The sequence below is a fragment of the Triticum aestivum genome, chromosome 3D (genome assembly GCF_018294505.1).
Source record: "Triticum aestivum cultivar Chinese Spring chromosome 3D, IWGSC CS RefSeq v2.1, whole genome shotgun sequence".
Classification (NCBI taxonomy): domain Eukaryota; kingdom Viridiplantae; phylum Streptophyta; class Magnoliopsida; order Poales; family Poaceae; genus Triticum; species Triticum aestivum.
Genome location: NC_057802.1, coordinates 254846747 through 254864233, shown reverse-complemented (window position 1 = coordinate 254864233; position 17487 = coordinate 254846747). Strand labels below are relative to the sequence as shown.

The 17487-nt window shown below is 45.6% G+C and overlaps 1 pseudogene across 1 annotated transcript; it reads left to right on the top strand.

Moving 5' to 3' along the window:
* Positions 1-11657: 11657 nt before the first annotated feature.
* Positions 11658-13541, top strand: LOC123078337 (putative pentatricopeptide repeat-containing protein At1g64310; annotated as a pseudogene). The gene has a single exon (XR_006437346.1). The product of XR_006437346.1 is annotated as a putative pentatricopeptide repeat-containing protein At1g64310 (transcript).
* Positions 13542-17487: the final 3946 nt, after the last annotated feature.

The window sequence follows — 17487 nt, the reverse complement described above, 5'->3', positions numbered from 1 at the left end:
TGTTCCACCGACGCAGGGCTTCGCCTAAGCTCCGCAACGGTATTATCAAGGTGTAATTTGGTGGAGGGGGCATCGCACACGGCTAAGAGATCTCAAGGATCAATTGTTGTGTCTTTGGGGTGCCCCCCTGCCCCCGTATATAAAGGAGCAAGGAGGAGGCAGCCGGCCAAGGGAGAGGCGCGCCAAAGGGGGGAGTCCTACTCTCACCGGGAGTAGGACTCCTCCTTTCCTTGTGGGAGTAGGAGAAGGGAAGGGGGAAGGAGAAAGAAGGAAGGGGGCGCCCCCCCTCCCTAGTCCAATTCGGACTAGCCCATGGGGAGGGGTGCGGCCACCCTTTGGGGTCTTTCTCTCCTTTCCCGTATGGCCCATTAAGGCCCAATACGAATTCCCGTAACTCTCCGGTACTCCGAAAAATACCCGAATCACTCGGAACCTTTCCGAAGTCCGAATATAGTCGTCCAATATATCGATCTTTACGTCTCGACCATTTCGAGACTCCTCGTCATGTCCCCGATCTCATACGGGACTCCGAACTCCTTCGGTACATCAACATACATAAACTCATAATATAACTGTCATCGTAACTTTAAGCGTGCGGACCCTTCGGGTTCGAGAACTATGTAGACATGACCGAGACACCTCTCCGGTCAATAACCAATAGCGGGACCTGGATGCCCATATTGGCTCCCACATATTCTACGAAGATCTTTATCGGTCAGACCGCATAACAACATACGTTGTTCCCTTTGTCATCGGTATGTTACTTGCCCGAGATTCGATCGTCGGTATCTCGATACCTAGTTCAATCTCGTTACCGGCAAGTCTCTTTACTCGTTCCGTAATACATCATCCCGTAACTAACTCATTAGTCACAATGCTTGCAAGGCTTATAGTGATGTGCATTACCGAGTGGGCCCAGAGATACCTCTCCGACAATCGGAGTGACAAATCCTAATCTCGAAATACGCCAACCCAACAAGTACCTTTGGAGACACCTGTAGAGCACCTTTATAATCACCCAGTTACGTTGTGACGTTTGGTAGCACACAAAGTGTTCCTCCGGTAAACGGGAGTTGCATAATCTTATAGTCATAGGAACATGTATAAGTCATGAAGAAAGCAATAGCAACATACTAAACGATCGGGTGCTAAGCTAACGTAATGGGTCATGTCAATCACGTCATTCTCCTAATGAGGTGATCCCGTTAATCAAATGACAACTCATGTCTATGGCTAGGAAACATAACCATCTTTGATTAACGAGCTAGTCAAGTAGAGGCATACTAGTGACACTCTGTTTGTCTATGTATTCACACATGTATTATTTTCCCGGTTAATACAATTCTAGCATGAATAATAAACATTTATCATGATATAAGGAAATATATAATACTTTATTATTGCCTCTAGGGCATATTTCCTTCACACATATCATACAAAGTGCTAAATAAGGGACCGTGTCTGATGACCCTTCTGCGCACCAGTGTTTCCGCTGCACCGATCCAAAATTGTTGGCTTCCGTGAAAATATCTACCTCCCCGCCCCCTCCCCCTTATCAAAAGTCACATTTCCCCTATTGACGTCTTCCTTTCCAAGTTCAAACCTTCACTCCTTGCTTGCAGCGCCGCCTCCTCGTCGGCGACCCTCCTTCACGCTGCTCGGCCTCGTCGATCCAGGCAGGTAATCCACACCCGACCCCCATCCTCCTCCTTCCACATCCCACATGCCCAGACCACCGGCGTGACACCTTTGATATGTCTCCAAGGTATCTATAATTTTTTATTGTTCCATGCTATTATATTATCTGTTTTGGATGTTTTATATGTATTAATATGCTACTTTATATTATTTTTGGGACTAACTTATTACCCTAGAGCCCAATGCCAGTTTCTGTTTTTTCCTTGTTTTTGAGCTTCGCAGAAAAGGAATACTAAACGGAGTCCAAACGGAATAAAACTTCACGATGATTTTTCTTGGAACACCCAGGGAACTTGGAGTGCAAGTCAGAAGAGCCACGAGGCGGCGGCAACGATGGAGGGCATGCCCTAGGGGGGCGCCCTCCTACCTTGTGGGCCCCTCGGTGACCCCCTGACCTAGATCTTCCTCCTATATATTCACATATATATTCCAAAACCCTCAGTAGCATCCACAAAAACACTTTTCTACCACCGCAGCCGTCTGTTCCCGTGAGATCCCATCTTGGGGCCTTTTCCGGCATCCTGCCGGAGGGGGATTCAATCACGGAGGGCATCTACATCAACTCTATTGCCCTTCCGATGAAGCGTGGGTAGTTTACCACAGACCTACGGGTCCATAGCTAGTAGCTAGATGCCTTCTTCTCTCTCTTGGATTCTCAATACCATGTTCTCCTCAATGTTCTTGGAGATCTATCCGATGTAATCTTCTTTTGCGGTGTGTTTGTCGAGATCCGATGAATTGTGGATTTATGATCAACTTATCTATGAATATTATTTGCATCTTCTCTGAATTCTTATATGCATGATCTGATATCTTTGTATTTCTCTTCGAATTATCGGTTTGGTTTGGCCAACTAGATTGGTGTTTCTTGCAATGGGAGAGGTGCTTAGCTTTGGGTTCAATCTTGCGTAATTTCACCAAGTGACAAAGTAGGGGTAGCGAGACACGTATTGAATTGTTGCCATCTAGGATAAAAAGATGGGGTTTTCATCATATTGCTTGAGTTTATTCCTCTACATCATGTCATCTTACTTAAGGCGTTACTCCGTTCTTTATGAACTTAATACTCTAGATGCATGCTGGATAGCGGTCGATGTGTGGAGTAATAGTAGTAGATGCAGGCAGGAGTCGGTCTACTTGACACGGACGTGATGCCTATATTGCATAATCATTGCCTTGGATATCGTCATAACTTTGCGCTTTTCTATCAATTGCTCGACAGTAATTTGTTCACCCACCGTATTATTTGCCTTCAAGAGAGAAGCCTCTAGTGAAACCTAGGGCCCCCGGGTCTATTTTACATCCTATTAGTTTCCGATCTACTATTTTGCAATCTTTTATTTTCAGATCTATAAACCAAAAAACCCAAAAATATTTTATCTTTTGTTTAGTTTTATCTATCTCTATCAGATCTCACCTTTGCAAGTGATCGTGAAGGGATTGACAACCCCTTTATCGTGTTGGGTGTAAGTGTTTGATCATTTGTGTAGGTGCATCTATTGGGGACTTGTGTGTTTCTCCTACTGGATTGATACCTTGGTTCTTAACTGAGGGAAATACTTATCTCTACTGTGCTGCATCACCCTTTCCTCTTCAAGGGAAAAACCAACGCAAGCTTAAGAAGTAGCAACCTTCCACCCAAATCACCGACCCCTCCCCCAAATAAGCGCCACCCTAAGTCATGGTGCACCTAGTATAGCCAGGAGCTCAAGGAGCATTTGGCAGCGGAGAAGCAAATCGCGGCCGCACACGCGGATGAGGTCGCGATGGCTGCCATTCGTGCCGACCCCCAGATCTTGGAGGAGCACCTCGCCGTCGAGGCCACCATCGATGCCTCGCGCGCCATCGCCGCGACACGGTTGGCTGCTTTAAATGACAGTTCGTGGCGTTTTCTCGAGGCCACCATTGGTGCCTTCGACGAAGACTACGAGGTGTTTTCTCTGTGTGCCCGTGCTTACCTCAACTTGAGGGCCAGCTAGTTGGTGCCTGGAGCGGCTCAGGTAACTCACCACTACGAGGAGGGCACGCACGATGTGGATGCCTCACCCTCTTCCATGTCCAAGGAGCCAATCATCATCGATATCTCCGACGATGAGGAGTAGCTTGTCTTATTAGCTCACTATATGGACCTATGTTCAGTTAGCTAGCTACGTCGGTTAAGCATGCTCTGTTTACCTGTTGCATATGCTGCTCCTGCCTTTCCTTAACAAATTCTAGTGAATTGTCCTATCTACTTTTACCATGCAATATGTTGCCCTAGTGTATATGTTCTATATGTCGTGCAATGTGATGCTCACTTATTAACTATTTGGTTAATTAGTTGTCGTGTTCAGTTAACTGTTTGGTTCATTTCTGCAATGTGATGTTCAATTGTTCAGGGTGCAATTTTGTATTGTCTTCCATGTGAGAAATAAATCGAATTTATCTGTACAAAATACATGAGAAAGAAATACAATTGCTATATTTCCAAGTTGTCAAGCATGCTTGGTTTTCTTAACTGTCTGATCTTCTAGTATGTTATATATTATGCAATGTGGTGCTCAGTTAATGTTTGGTTCATCTGTTGTGGTGTTTAGTTAACTGTTTGGTTCAAGTCTACAATGCGATGTTCAATTGTTGTGGGTACAATTTTGTATTGTTATGCATGTGAGGAATATATCAAATTTGGTTGTACTAAATACATGAGAAACATATACAATTGCGGCATTTCCTAGTTGTTAAGCATGTTTGGTTTGGTTAACTTTCTGATCTTCTATTAGGAGTATGTTATATTGTGCAATGTGGTGCTCAGTTAATGTTTGGTTCATTTGTTGTGGTGTTTAGTTGACTGCTTGGTTCAATTCTGCAATGCTATGTCTAATTGTTGTGGGTAGAATTTTGTAGTGTTATGCATGTGAGGAATGATTCGAATTTGGATGCACTTAATACATGATAAACATATACAATTGCTATATTTCTTAGTTCTTAATCATGTTGGTTTTGATAAATGGGTTTTCCATGTGGCTCGAATTAATCTGATGAATCTGCAATGTGTTTATTTTTCATCAACATATTTTACTGATAGCATGCCAACCTCACTTACCAGATCACTAACCACCTTATATGTGTTGTAGGGAAACAATGGGAAGCACCGAGGTTTACAATCGAGGTTTGCACATGCATGGTCCTCTGTCTAATAGCACATTATTGTGCAATTGTAGGAACCATTCTAATATTTAGTTTTTTAACTATTTGGTCTTGCACATGTAGGTCCTACTGTTAGAGGTTTTGATCCACTGTTCGACCCATTTTGCATATGTGGAAATGAGTTGTCCATGAATATCAGTCAAGTCAAGAAACTCAGAAAGATTGTTAGGATAAAGAAATTAGCGGACAAAAACAACAAGATCCGTGTCTGCAGAATGAAGAAGACATCAGTTCACTACAGGATGGTACTACCTGTTATACCTTGTCTTTTTTATTCCTTTGCGCCATTTCAAATCTAGAGAAGATATTTATGCATATCCTTGTTTTCAGGCCTTTCCAAAGCAGTTCACTGCTGATTACCTCTCAAACCACCTGTATGGTCAGGAGGTGAGGAAGGTATTCATACAACACCCATGGTTCAATATTGAAGTCTTCCTGAAGAGGACGAAGGATTGACGGCCAATCATCCACAGGCACTGGCCTAAACTTGCAAAGTCCTTAAACATCAATGAAGGTTCAATATTCGCCTTCCGCTTTGATACGTCTCCAACGTATCTATAATTTTTATTGTTCCATGCTATTTTATTATCAATCTTGGATGTTTTATAATCATTTTACAGTCATTTTATATCATTTTTTGGTACTAACCTATTGACATAGTGCCAAGTGCCAGTTGTTCTTTTTCCATCTTTTTTTACACCGCAGGAAATCAATATCAAACGGAGTCCAAATGCCACGAAACTCCATGATGATTTTTTATGGGCCAGAAGGAAGGCAATGGGCCCTGGTTGCACCTGGGGGGTGCCCCGAGGGGGCATAACCCACCAGGGCGCGCCAGGAGGCCCGGACGCGTCCTGGTGGGTTGTGCCCACCTCGGGTGCCCCCGGAACGCCTCTTTGCTCTATAAATACCCCAAAAATACCAGAACCCTAGAAGCGACACGAAATATTCATCCAGCCGCCGCAGAGTCCAGAACCACCAGATCCAATCTAGACACCATCACGGAGGGGTTCACCACTTCCATTGGTGCCTCTCCGATGATGCGTGAGTAGTTATTTGTAGACCTTCGGGTCCGTAGTTAGTAGCTAGATGGCTTTCTCTCTCTCTCGCTGAATTCTCAATACAATGGTCTCTTGGAGATCCATATGATGTAACTCTTTTTGCGGTGTGTTTGTTGGGATCTGATGAACTTCGAGTTTATGATCAGTTATGTCTTTTGATATCCATGAAAGTTATTTGAGTTTCTTTGATCTCTTATATGCATGATCTCTTATAGCCTCATATTTCTTCTCCGATATTTGGGTTTTGTTTGGCCAACTTGATCTATTTATCTTGCAATGGGAAGAGGTGCCCGGTAGTGGGTTTGATCTTACGGTGCTTGATCCCAGTGAATGAAAGGGAACCGACACGTATGTATCGTTGCTACTAAGGATAAAAAGACGAGATCTATATCTAGCGCCATATAGATAAACTGATCTTGTTTACATCATGTCATCGTTCTCATTGCATTACTCCGTTTTTCCATGAACTTAATACACTAGATGCATGCTGGATAGCGGTCGATGTGTGGAGTAATAGTAGTAGATGCAGGCAGGAGTCGGTCTACTAATCTTGGACGTGATGCCAATGTAATGATCATTGCCTGGATATCGTCATAACTATTTGAAGTTCTATCAGTTGCCCAACAGTAATTGGTTTACCCACCATTTGCTATTTTTCTCGAGAGAAGCACTAGTGAAACCTACGGCCCCCGGGTCTTCTTTCTCATATATTTGCCTTGCGATCTACTTTTCCTTTGCGTTTTTATTCAGATCTATTAATCCAAAAATACAAAAATACCTTGCTGCGTTTTATCTTTATTTATTTTATTTGGCGTTCGATCTATCAATCTACTACAATTTACCTCATGTCCGTTTGCCTATCTTGAGGCGCTGTACCCCGGAAGGGATTGATTTTAACTCGTCGGGTTGCGAGGTGTTGTTGTTTGTGTGCAGGTGCTGTTTACGTTGTGTTGCTTGGTTCTCCTACTGGTTCGATACCTTGGTTTCATAACTAAGGGAAATACCTACCGTCAATGTGCTACATCATCCCTCCCTCTCCGGGGAAATACCAACGTAGTTGCAGCAACCATCAAGGAGAATTTCTGGCACCGTTGCCGGCGAGGATCTTCAACATAACCAGGTTCCTAATCACAAATCTCATCTCCTTGCAATTTACATTATTTGCCATTTGCCTCTTGTTTTCCTCTCCTCCACTTCACAAAATTTTGTCATTTTATTCACCTCTCCTTTTCCATTCACCGTTTTCTTGTCAGGTCTATTCTCTGCTTGCAATCATGAGTGATTTTGGTATGGCACCAATAGATGATGGCCTGACTCCTAAGATTGGATGTACAGGCAATCTGGATGCTAAAACTTTTATCTTGGGGCAAGGGAACGCTATGGGAAAAGAACGTATCCAAGAATTTTTCAATTGTGTTGAAAATCTGAGTCTTGATGATGCTCCTATACTTAAAACTACTAGATCTTATGCGGATGCTATTTCAACACTAGTTCTAAAACTTGAATGTAAATTTATCCGCACTCATCCTACTTTGCAAAGATTGTTTTCTGAGCTTCCCGAAATAAAGAATACTAGGGCTAAAAACTTAGCCACTCTCGTTCTTATGAATGAGTTTGACTACATAATACGGGAAGCTAGGGAAATCTTTGACTTTTATGGTATGAATCGTGAAAACCCCATAATAGATGAAATTCTTTACAATAGTGATTATGCACTAAGGCATTTGCTTCGGGATAATAAGATCTTTGATGAGAATCTCAAAAAGGAGGTTCCCGTTCTAGAAATAATCCAACAAGTTTTCAATAATGTCAATCAACATTACTCTTGGATTGTTGCGGGAAATCAAAGGGGTTATGATGAAAACCAACTAAGGAATGCTAAAGTTTCCATGGATAATATGTTTTATGTTTTGTTTACAAAACCTCATGATGGAAACACCCCTAAGAAAACTAAGAAGAAGAAGGATGACAAAACTTAGATCCTTGCCTTACGCCTAGCTAAGGGCGTAAAACTATAGCGCTTGTTGGGAGGCAACCAAATGAATAAAATTTATTTTTGCTTTTTGCTTTCTGTTCTTGTGTGTTTACACAATTATGCTACTGGTATGATTGTGTTTTTTGTGTTTTAGTTAGTGTTTGTGCCAAGTAAAGCCTTTAGGATCTTCTTGGGTGATAGTTGTTTGATCTTGCTGAAAAAGACAGAAACTTTGTGCTCACAAAAATAATTTTCATAAATCACAGAAAAGAGCTTTTGCCCTGATTCTTTTTGAAGAAAATTAATATACAAAATACCCTGGTCGTCCCAATTTGGTAGAATTTTTCGAATTACAGAAGTATTCACTAAAGTCAGATTACTACAAACTGTTTTGTTTTGACAGATTCTGTTTTTTTTTGTGTTGTGTGCTTATTTTGATGGCTCTATGGTTTTCTTTGATGAGTTGCCATAGAAAAGTTGGAATACAGTAGATATAATACAAAAAAAATATGAATTGGTTTTATAAAGCACTTATAGTAGTGGTTTGCTTTCTTATACTAATGGATCTCACGAAGGTTTTGTTGAGTTTTGTGTGATTGAAGTTTTCAAGTTTTGGGTTATCTTACGATGGATGAAGGAAGGATATAAGAGCCTAAGCTTGGGGATTCCCCGGCATCCCAAGCTATTATCTAAGAATGAGCAACCAACTAAGCTTGGGGATGCCCCCGAGTGGCATCCCCGCTTTCTTCCAACAACTATCCGTATTTTACTCGAGGCTATTTTATTTCGTCACATGATATGTGTTTTGCTTGTAGCGTCTTGTATGATATGTGTCTTTGCTTGTTTTATTTTGTGTTTGAAGTCATCAATCCTTGCTGGACACACCTATTTGAGAGAGCCAAAATTATATCATGACTTGTTAGAATAGCTCTCTATGCTTCACTTAAATCTTTTATGAGCTAGGACTTGCTCTAGTGCTTCACTTAAAACTTTTTGAGCACGGTGTGCTTTGTTATTTTTTAAGAAATGTTCTCTTGCTTCAGTTAGATTTATTTGAGAGTTAGTAAAATTTTGAAGAAATTCTCTCTTGCTTCACTTAAATTATTTTGAGAGAAAGAAAATTTGTTATGCTCATGATCTTCACTTATATTTGTTTGAGCTTATGGAAAGCAACTCATGAAAATTAGTCCCAAAGTGATAGACATCCAAGAAGGATAACGAAAAGAATGTCATGAAGATCATTGTACAAAATAAACTTGATTCTTAGTAATAGTTTTGAGATATGATGATGTGATATGTGAGTTATGTTGATGAGTAATTGTGCTCTAGTAAGAATATTGGTGTTAAGGTTTGTTATTCCCTATGCCTGCACGAAAGTCAATAATCATGCAATGAAAATTATATCCTACTTGTGGTGCATTATTCGGTGTTAATTATGCTAATGCTTGCTTGAAGACGTCTGATGCTCAATTTCCGCGACTTGATGCTCAATTTCGTCCTTCTGGAGAGGAGAGTATCGATAGGGTCTGACATTTGGTGGTGATGTTCCTGGCTCCAGGTGGATCGCGTGGTCAAAGTCGCGATGTGGTGGCAAGGTTTTGGGTTCCTGGAAGACGTCTGCATATTCATCCAACAGGACTTGCAATTGCAGTGGTACTTGATCAGTGGCTGCTGCAGAATTGGTATCTGCATGGACGACAACCAATGCCCACACCTCGTTGCCCTGAATCCACTTGGACAGCTGATCCGCTCGCATCTCTGCCAGTGTAGGCTCGGTGGGAGTGTGGACACCTTGTAACTTGATATTAACACTGTCATAATGGAATTCCATGGTCTTAAGTCTCCAATGACAGTTCATAGGGCTGAACTAGGCTAGCCAATCGACACCGAGGACCGCATCGTAGGCACCCAGCTCGAGCAGACGCATGTCAGTGCTGAATGTGTGTCCGTGGCACCACCAATTCAGTTTGGATACTTGCTGTGTAGATTGGAGAGTGTCGCCATTGGCCACACGCACGGTGGCCGGCTCTGCCGCTTGCACGACACAGCCTGCCCGGGCAGCGAACGTAGCATTGACGAATGTGTGTGTGCTGCCGGAGTCCACCAGCAACAACATTACTTGGTTTCCGACAAGTGCGCGGAGGCGCATGGTTCCGGTTGCTTCCGTGCCTGCGACGGCATGAACTGAAATATGGTAATAGGCTGCGGCGTCTTCTGGATGTTCATCAAGCAGTTCAAGGGCACGGATGGCATCATCTAACAAAAGTTCACCATGATCGCCAACCTCGATGGTGAGCAGCTGGCCGATCTTGTTGCACTTGTGTTCTCTGCTGTACTTGTCGCCGCACTTGAAGCACAAGCCATTGGCGCACCTGAATTCCCGCAGTTGGCGCTCTCTGCCGAAGTCGTCCGGGCCACGTTTGGCGCCATCGTTGCATGGTGGTGGCGGTAGAGCATGCACGTAGATCGCGGGGTGCCCGCGTGGCTTGGCCTGCTCGGTCTCTTCCTCTTGGATGCGTGCCAGGGCCGCCGCTCTGGACACGCTTGTGGGCGCGTGCTGGCGCACACTCGTGCGGACGTCGTCGCGCAGGCCGATGATGAATTGGGAGACGAAGAACTTGTTGTTGAGTGACGGGTCCAGCGTGATCAGATGGTACATGATGGACTCGAAGGCGAGACGGTAGTCTGTGACACTGACTGATTGCTTCAGATGATGAAGGCGGTGTAGGAGTGCATCAAACTCGTCCTGACCGAACTCCGCCTGCACAGCAGTGAACGTAGCCCAGTCCCCGAGTCCACGGACTCGTTTGAAGGCCCGACACCACAACGCGGCATGCCCTTCCATGTAGAGCACCGCCGTGGTCACCCACTGCTCCGGTGGCGTCTGGTAGAGCTCGAAGTAGGTGTGGCATAGGTCGAACCAGAGGCGTGGCGCTTCACCCCCAAAGCGCGGAAAATCATGCTTGGGTGGTTTGTGGCGATAGTTGCCACGGGGAGATGGCGGAGGAGAGGGTCGACACTCGCGGTGGTCGTCGTGGCGACCCTGAGCGGGGCGAGTGTGGACTGGTGGTGGATGGAGCGGCTGTGGCCCGTTGTTGATGAGGAGAGCCGCCGCAGGTGCCGTGGAGGAGGAGGGTGCGGCACGAGCGGCTGCATCATGTTGAGCCTGCTTCCGCTTGACTGTGTCAAGGCCCTCGCCGAAATCGGCCACCTGCGTGCCCAGTTGTTGGACCTCTGTTGTGAGGGAAGAAAATTTTTGCAGCAAATCCTCCAAGGTTTTCTGGACGCCCTCCATGGCTTGCAAGACGAATTTCGTCTGCGCAGATGGGGCTGCCGACGGTGCCGTTGCAGCCGCCCCAAATCGGACCTACCCCGCTTGGGATTTTGCGTCCAGTCGCCGGAGCAACCAGACACCCTTCGCGGTGGATGTTACGGCCGGATCGAGGGAGTGAGGCACAGTGGCGGACCAAGAGGCTCTGAGTACCAAATCTGTAACGACCCCGTCGGGATCGACAGGAGGGGATGAGGAATTGAGCAAGAACAAGGTAAGATCAAGAAGAAAGAGGAGTAGGTGAGGAACAGAGCTTGGAGAAGGGGAAAGAATTCTCTGATATTTCTCAATAGCTGATTGTTACAACGCACACGCTACTGCATATACATCTCCTTGGACCTTGGGTCCCACATGTCCTACACACACACGTCCGACGACTAGTCCTCTCTTTCCCTGCCTGTGGCCCCCTTGCTTGCCTCTACTCCCCTCCATCTTCTTGGCTCTCTGATTCCTCCCGCTGTGGCACTGGTGCCTCGCTGTCCGCCTCCTCGTCAGGCTGGTTAGATGGCGAGGAGTGCGTGAACACCGCCGCGCTCCCTTTCTTGTGCACGAAGCAGTTCCACGCACGCCTTATCGTCGCCTCCCCTTCCATCCCCGACGACCTTCGCCTCCATCTCCTCCGATCCTATGCTGCGCACGGCGAGTTTGCGTCGGCGCCCCACCTGCTCGACGAAACACCCCGCCCGGCCCCGCCGCTCCTCTACAACACTGTCATGCGCGCTCACTCCCGCCGCCTAGACGTCCCCGCCGCGCTCTCGTTCTTCGCGGGCATGCGACGCTCCGCCACCCTGCCCGACGCCCACACCTTCGCTTGCGTCCTCCGCGCATGCGCCGGCTGTTCTCGGCCGGGCGCCGCCAAGATCCTCCATGGTATTGCGTCATCTTCCGGCTGTTCCTCCCATCCAATCGTCAGTAGTGCGCTCGTTAGCGCATATTCAAAGTTCTTGCTTGTGGACAGTGCTCGCCATGTGTTTGATGGTTTGCGTGAGCCCGATTTGGTTCTCTGGAACTCAATGATGTCCGGGTATGGGTACAGGCAAATGTGGCTTGAGGGGCTTCAACTGTTTTCTGCAATGCTCAGGACTGGGGAGGAGCCAGATGACTACTCCATGGTCAGCTTGGTCTCGTCCTTCAGGGATCCAGAAGCTCTTGCTTTTGGTCAAGCAGTTCATGGAGTGTGTATCAAGGGCGGTTATGATTCTGGCGACCATGCGAGAAGCGCACTTGTTAGCATGTATTTCAGGTGCGGGTGCATGGAATCGGGTCAAACATTGTTTGGTAGTTTGCTGGATGCGGATTTGGTTACATGTTCTTCACTAATTACAGGGCAAGTGCAGAGTGGCAAGTATGACGAGTCATTTAATTTGTTCAGAGAAATGTGCTACTTCAGCAGGAGGCCTGACAGCATCTTGATTGCTAGTCTTCTTTCAGCGTGTGCTTCTACAGCCACTATCAGCTGTAGCAAGGAGATCCACTGTTATGCAGTCAGGGTTGGAGCTGATACAGACACCAAAGTCTCATCTTCACTAATGGATGCTTATGCAAAATGTGGTTTTGCTGAACTGGGATATTTGGTATTCCGCCAAATTCCTAATAAGAACTCAGTCATGTACAATATGGTCATATCAAACCTTGGTTCTCACGGATTTGTAATGAAGGCCATTGAAGTCCATGATGAGATGGTTCGTGATAAGCTCAGGCCTGATGGTGCTACCTTCTCAGCTTTAGTTGCTGCTTGTTGTCATGCAGGACTCCTAGATGAGTGATGGAAGTTGTTTAGGAGAATGAGGGATGAGTTCCACATACTGGTTGAAATGCAGCATTATGTGTACATACTGGTTGCAACATTTAACCAGCTGGAGGAGGCCTATGATCTTATACAGCAATGCCAATGCCAGCAGATTGTGGCGTGTGGGGTGCATTACTTTGGGGGTGTTGTGCCCACCGTGATTCCAGCCTTGGTAGTTGGTAGGGCAGTTGCTGAAAAGCTCTTTGAGTTCTATCCAGATAAGGCTTCGTACAAGATTATGCTTTCAAACTTGTGTGCATCACAGGAGATATGGTGGGATGCTGAGGAGGTCAGGTCCGAGATGTCGAAGGAAGATATGCACAAGAACACAGGAAAGTTGGGTTGGCGAAATGAGGAAATGATGGTTTGGTTTGCATCATTGAGAAATGTGCAGAACATCAAGTACATTTAAACTCTGTATTGTTATGGTTCTAGAGAAATGAAATATCTGAAACTTCCTATTTTTACCTTACCATTTGATATAAATTATTTTCTTACTTATTATTATTTGTGTTGAATATTTTTGCTCTTGCTGAGTATAAAAATATTTTTTAGTGTATATCCATGGAACTTTGTGTTGCTAATTTCTTAGTTGATGTTGTAGAGTAACATTACAATATTTTTTGAAAGAAAGCAGATTCTTACATCTCAAAATGATATAATCAGCAGTTTTATCATTTTATGGTTCTGTGGCGATATTTAACGTATATACATTTACTTCTCAGTGCTTGGATAATGAAGTTGAGACTCGGTCAACTATAGCTGTGCTGGTGCAATGAGATTTTTTTATAGATAACCGAAGAGAAAAAAATGGATTTTCTTTAATTAGTCAACTTATCAGAAATTGACTTGCACATATCACACAAAAATTCAAAAGGCTGTTCAACTTCAGATTAAAAGGGGGTGTATATATTTTTATACTTTTACTCTCTGCAGCTTCAGTGTCAATTCTGGTAGAAAATTTTAATTTTTATTGTGTTTGACAGTCTCAAATTAAAATACCAATAGTCGAAATGCTGTCTCAGAGTGAGCAGTCCATGTCATGTTGTCCTTTTCTACGCTATATGTTTTTGCAATCCAGCTCCGACCTAGCAAAATAGGCAAAATATTGGAAGGCAAAGGCAAGCTTAACATTGTGAGAAGCACCCTGACCTGAATCTCATACTCTGATGAAATTTCCCATATTCCAAACCTTGCAGAGCTTCAGGGAAGTGTTAAACTAGGAACAATATAATAAGCTTGGCCGGCCTTGCCTGGCAATTGACATCTTAGCCTCCTTGGAAGTACCATACAAGCATTAAAAGCCAAATTCTGGAGTGCCAGATGAATTACCCTCTGCAACCGAATTACCGTCTGCAACCAAATTCTAGTTGCCTCTCCAGTTGCTAGTTCCCCATGGCCAGACATTCCTTGTTCTTCTTCCCCGCCTTGTTTCTGCAGAACCTCCCCATCAGTTTCAGTTTACCTGGAAGGAGTTTATCAACAGCAACAAACCAATAGCCTATGCAATGTGATGCTGCGTCGCTCAGCCCATTGTACAGCTTGTACCTTTATGTGACTCCTGAAGGGCGCAGCCTGTCCGAGATAGCCTCCCTCTTCAATGGCAGTACATCTCCCACCCAGCCCATCAAGCGGCTCTCTGGTTCAGAGGACTTGCTGATCCGTGTGCCTTGTGTGCGTGATGCAATCAACGTCACCATGAGTGGTCTCTTCCATGATACTGAATATAAGGTGAATTTAAACGACACGGCTGACAACATCAACAGTAACTTTAGCGGGCTTGCATGGAACATTATTGTTACAGCAAACAAGACAATTACGGTTCACCTTCTTTGTGGTTGTTCCTCCACGGGGCCGGAGGGGGTGTTGTCCTACACAGTCCAGCCTGGAGATACACTGAGCAATGTTAGGAAATATGCAACTTGTATTCCCATGAGGCCATAGGCCGATATATATACATGTACAGGTGTGGAACATATGCAGGAAACCCCTTATACAACGGGATAAATACAAAGGGGTACATGACTTATATTATAACTCTAACACCCCCCCTCAAACTCATGGTGGATGAACAACACTGAGTTTGGAGAGATAAATGCCATGTTGTGCTCTAGTCTGGGCCTTCGTCAGGAAATCCGCCAACTGTAACTCGGAAGGCACATACTGAAGAGCAATAACCTGATCTTGCACACCAGCGCGCACATAGAAAGCATCAACACCAATATGCTTGGTGAGCTCATGCTTCACAGGATCGCGCGCAATGCTAATAGCACATGTACTGTCAGATAAGAGCAGAGTCGGTGTAGTGACAGAAACACCAAAATCCTGAAGTAACCACCGTAACCAAGTCACCTCTGCTGTCAAAAGAGCCATGGCTCGCAACTCAGCCTCAGCAGTCGAACGGGAAACTGCAATCTGTTTCTTCGTCTTCCAGGCAATGAGAGAACCGCCAAGAAAAACACAGTAAGCAGAAAGTGAACGGCGATCAGAAGGATCACTAGCCCACGTAGCATCCGAATAGGCCTGAAGCTGTAAAGAACTGGAGCTAGGAAAGAATAGACGGTGAGAGATCGTGCCCCGAAGATATCGGAGAACACGAAGGAGATGACTATAGTGAACCGATGTGGGAGCAGAGACAAACTGACTCAGAATATGAACCGGATAAGAGATGTCCGGACGAGTGACAGCTAGATAGACAAGACTGCCAACGAGATGACGATAACGCGTCGGGTCAGGGAGAGGATCACCATCAGTAGCACGGAGGTGAACATTGAGCTCCATAGGAGTCTCAACAATGCGCTCGTCAGTAAGAGCAGCACGAGCAAGAAGATCCTGGATATACTTTTCCTGAGATATAAAAAAGCCATCAGAGGTAGAAGAGACTTCAATCCCAAGAAAGTAGCGAAGAGGTCCAAGATCAGACATAAGAAACTGCGCACTAAGACGGGCCTTTACAAAGGCAATATACTCGGGGTCATCCCTAGTGATGATCATGTCATCAACATAGAGAAGAAGAAGAGTCCGACCACGAGGAGAAAGGTGAATAAACAATGCTGGATCATGAGCACTTGCTGAAAAACCAGCAGTAGTGACCACAGAGGCAAAACGCTCAAACCAGGCGCGAGGGGCTTGCTTAAGGCCATAGAGAGAGCGACGAAGACGACATACCATGCCATCAGGAACAGAATACCCGGGTGGTGGCTGCATGTACACCTCCTCACGCAGCTCACCATTAAGAAAGGCATTCTTAACATCAAGCTGAGATATAGACCAGTGGCGTGCAGAGGCAACGGCAAGAAGTGTACGAACAGTGGTCATATGGGCCACAGGAGCAAAAGTCTCGTCATAATCACGACCATGCTCCTGCTGAAAACCACGAGCCACAAGACGAGCTTTGTGACGCTCAAGAGAACCATCGGAGCGAGTCTTAACCTTGTAGACCCACTTACAAGTGATGGGACGGACTCCGGGAGGAAGAGAAACAAGATCCCAGGTACCAGTGCGTTCAAGAGCAGCAATCTCCTCTGCCATCGCAAACTGCCATTCAGGATGAACAACAGCCTGACGGTAAGAAGTCGGCTCAAGAACAGCAGCACAAGCGGTGGGAAATCCAAAGCGATCAACAGGCGGACGAGGACGAGAACGCAAGCCATAAGTAGGCTGAGAGGAAGAGGACGACTCATCCAATGAAGCATCCACAGGTCGTGAACGACGAGTGTAATGCTGAGGAAAAGATGGAACAATAGGAGGAATCGCCAAGGTAGAATCGGGGGGTGGCGACGAAGAAGTCATCGGAGATGAAGGTGTAGAATCCGGTGACATGCTAGGCGAGGAGACCGGAGAAGATGGTGGCTGCAAATCGACTAGAGGTGGAGAAGAAGAGGGAGTGGAACGAATAGGCATAGGCGCGACGGGGGTGATAGGTGAGTCAGGAAAAGTGAGGAAAGAGATATCCTCCACTGAAAAAATCGAGGAAGATGGGCGTGGGTAGAAAGGACGAGACTCATCAAAAGTCACGTCTCGAGAGATACGCATCCGACGACCGATAGGATCCCAACAACGATAGCCCTTATGCTCATCACTGTAGCCTAAGAAGACACACTCAACAGACTGAGCGGTCAGTTTGGTGCGTTCGCGAGGGGCAAGAAGAACATAGCAAACACAACCAAACAAGCGAAGCATCGAATAATCGGGAGAACGATCAAAAAGACGCTCAAAAGGAACACCACCCTGCAAAGCAGCGGACGGCTGAAGGTTGATGAGATAGGCGGAAGTGGAGATAGCCTCGGCCCAAAAAGGAGGTGGAAGAGAGGCGGCGATCATCATCGCACGAGCCGTCTCAAGAAGGTGACGATGCTTGCGCTCAGACACGCCATTCCGAGCATGAGCACCAGGGCAAGAGAACTGGGCAAGAGTACCCTGCTCAGCAAGGACTCCACGCAACATC